The 3,610-nt window shown below is 38.1% G+C and overlaps 1 pseudogene; it reads right to left on the reverse strand.

The window, feature by feature from the left end:
- LOC111140163 overlaps positions 1–2,723 on the reverse strand; it is a 6,870-nt pseudogene extending 4,147 nt beyond the window's left edge.
- Positions 2,724–3,610: the final 887 nt, after the last annotated feature.

The following is a 3,610-nucleotide window of genomic DNA, read 5'->3' on the forward strand; positions in this document are numbered from 1 at the left end:
TTCAATGAAAAATTCAGCTTATTGTTAAGTGATGTCCACCAGTGACTGATTCTGCTCATGCAAATAGAACTCTGAACATGAAATACAACAAGAAAAAAAAAAAAAAAAAGCAAACAAACTATTTAAAAAAAAAATAGAAAATGTAGGGGCAAGTGGGTGGCTCAGTTGCATCTGTCTTCAGCTCAGGTCATGATCCCAGGGTCCTGGGATCAAGAGCCCTCTGCTGCTTCCCCTGCTTGTGCTCTCTGTCAAATAAATAAATAAAATCTTTAAAATAAAATAGAAAATGTAAGGAGGATCAAGAAACTTCAAAAGATATTTTAATAGGATCTTCACAGAGGTGCAAGATGATACTGCATCCACAAAACAAAAATAGAATGTTATTAAAAGGAATTACCAAGCCTAAGAATGGGCTTTTGGACACTGAAAATATATGAGAACTAGAAGAATCAATAGGAGGTGTGAAAGGTTAAGTCAGGAAAATCTTTCTGAAAATGGATAAAAAGGAAATAGACAATAGATGAAAATTAAAACAAATTTAAGGATCTGTGTAGGAGGTCCAATATTTGAATGATATGAATTCCAGAAAGAAATACAGAGGAAAGTATGAAAATGCCTTAAACCAAAAAAATTCCTAGAACTGAGGGACACAGGTTTCCAGATTAAAATTACTCACTGGGGGTGCCTAGGTGACTCAGTCAGTTACACATCTGACTCTTGATTTCAGCTCAAGTCATGATCTCAGGGTTGTGAGATTGAGCGCACATCAGGCTCTGCGCTGGCCATCGAGTCTGCTTGAGATTCTCTCTCTTCCTGTCCCTCTGGACCTCCCTTCCTCTCTCCACCCCCCCCCCAAAAAAAAAGAAAAGGAAAGGGGAAAAAAAAAAGACCCATTGAATTTGCAGCCATATGAATAAAGAAAGGCAAATAAGGACAAAAAAAAAATCTTAAAAATTTGAGAAAGAAAAAAAAAATCAGGTCCTATACAAAAGATAGATTCTGAATGTCATTCATAGGAATTCTGAGCAGCATCCAGAAGCCCTGTGATTTAAGGAAGAGCACATCCAATATAGAATTTCTAGATGACAGGGAAATCCCTTCATGGAGGCCATATAGTAAGGAAAGAAAGGACGTGGGATGTGTCAGGAGTCTTGATTGCTGTGAAACCTGAGGTAAGCAGGATTAAAAGGCATGAAGAACTCATGACCGGCAATAGAATGGGCAATCAGCCTGGTCCTGATATAGCCCTTTGTATGGCACGACCTTGGCCAGCTGTTGTTTGTTCCTGTATCTCTACTGAGGCAGACAGAGGGGGACTCTGTGCTAATGAAAGTGTAAGCTCCAGCTATCCAGAGGAAATTATCCCCACCGGGAAATACAATCCTCTCTCAAGTCTTATTTTTGAAAGCTTTCTAATATGTGATTGCCAATGCCACCAAGAATTTCCTAAGGTGGAAAAATTCCCTCATAGGAACTACCTATTCCACAACTGCCTTTAGTCTCCATAATTACAGGTTACATGGATATTACACCTTATATGACATGGGATTTTCAAGCAACTGGTTGTTTTCCTTTGTGACAAAGGCACACTTTTGAAGTCTTAGTGGAATTTATGTATTGGGCTTATTTTCTTAACAATTGGCACCAGTATGCCATTTGGGGAGGAAACTACCTTTGAGGAAATGACTTGATTAGCCACTGGGTAGAAGGCGGGGCGCTGTGGTGTGTGGTGTTCAGCAAAATGAAAGCCACAAAAGAGTCTGGTCAAATTGCTCTTAGGAGAATTATAGAGGAATTTCTTTTGTTTCTGAGAGGGAGAGGTGGGGAAGATAGGGAAGCAAAGAAGGGAGGGAGGAGAGCAGAGACTAGAAAGAGGAAATTGTGATATGTGCTACAGAATAGGAAGTAAAACAACCAGTGGAAAAATTAAGGTGCCTGAAGGATTTTCTATGAAGACATATATTGAAGACTCAACATAAACTATCTGCATTTCTACACTAAAGACATTCCTTGGCTTGCCCATGCCATTCTGTCTTAAAGCGAACACTCACAAATGGACGGACAAATTGGCTTGACGATAGAGATGATTTTTATGTCTCAGTCAACCTGATGTTAGAGACAGCAGATCCAGAAACAGATTTGACCTCCAGGAATGGGAAGACTTTGGATTTCCACACTGTGCAAAATAAGAGTTCAAGTCTAGACCTGTTTAGATCTCAAGAGTAGAAGACTCCTGCTGATACATAGATTATAATCCTAGTAATGCCTCACTAACATGACAAAATCTTAAATGTGACTTTCTTCTCTATAATGGCTGATTTCCTCTCATGTTATTTTCACCTAATGCATATTCAGTGCAAGCCACAGCTCGGTTTTCATTTAGTTACTTTCAGAAAACCCTGTGTGAAGTTAATTACATCTCATGAATGGTATGGTTTGTGTGTGTGTGTTTCCCATGCTTTAAAAAAGGAGGCCAGTTTCTTATTAAATAAGGTTTTTGAAAAATCATTTCATTATTCACAGTTGTTCATTGTTTACCTTATTTTGTGATGCTTAGTATTACTTTAAAAACCCTGTTACTATGTTGCACATATGTGCCAGATTTGTTCAGCTGTCTGTCCCTTTCCCCCTCTCCGCATAGATGGATAGATAGAATTTTTCCCCCTTACCTGTCCATTATCCAGTTTCTTGTCTTTGTAGCTAGAAATTTTGCCTCTTGGCATCTTGCCCTCATTAACAGAAGCAAAAGAAGAGCTTAACAGATCTTCCATTTCCTTTTCCTACTTGTTGTTCACTGTCATTTTTCTCTAACCAGACTAATTTTCTTTTTGCTGACCCTCACAGATTAATTTAAAAGGCTCTTCTGTGTTAGTTCAAAGATTTTCCATAGTTAACATTGCTCCCCTGTGCTTCTTATTAAATTGTAATTTAATGAAACTCATAATGAAACTCCGTAATGAAACTCATCTCTGTTATAATTAGATGATTTTTAAAGCTACCAGAGGCATTGTTTTGTTTTCCTTTATCTCCAATATCAGGGCAAGTTCTTTTAACAAGTTGATACTTACTGCACTTACCAGAACATGCCTCTGATAAAAGACCTCTTCTCTTCTAACCCATGATTTATTTGGAAGATACTTTTTTGAAAGTTAAACACACTGAATCCATTACTAGAGTGTGATGTCAAGCATAATTTATAACCTCCTATTTCAAGGTTTAGTTCATTTGCAAATCAGGACACAAAAATCCCATCAGACCATCACCAGGTTATGTTGTTAAATAGTTAATTATTAGAATCTGCGCCATCATGGAGGTAATCGATGAGAAAGGATCAGGAAAAAGAATACTGCTACTTCTCTAGTTCTTGCATTGTCAACAATACCCTTACTCTGTTTTCCTTAACAAAATTGAAGCCAACAGAAGAAATACCCTCATTTTCCGACATGACCAGTAGAATTGCCAGCCTCTTCACTCGTCCTCTTCTCCTTGTTCCCAGGTGCGTTTCTTTCTTCAAGGCATTTCCAGGTGTACCTGATATTCCATCCTGTCTCACTTTCTAAAAAAAAAACTACCCTACTGATTAGTTTCTCATCCTACATTTTCTGGTTTG

This window comes from Enhydra lutris, unplaced genomic scaffold, assembly GCF_002288905.1.
Source record: "Enhydra lutris kenyoni isolate GAN:26980312 unplaced genomic scaffold, ASM228890v2 scaffoldscaffold205, whole genome shotgun sequence".
Lineage (NCBI taxonomy): Eukaryota > Metazoa > Chordata > Mammalia > Carnivora > Mustelidae > Enhydra > Enhydra lutris.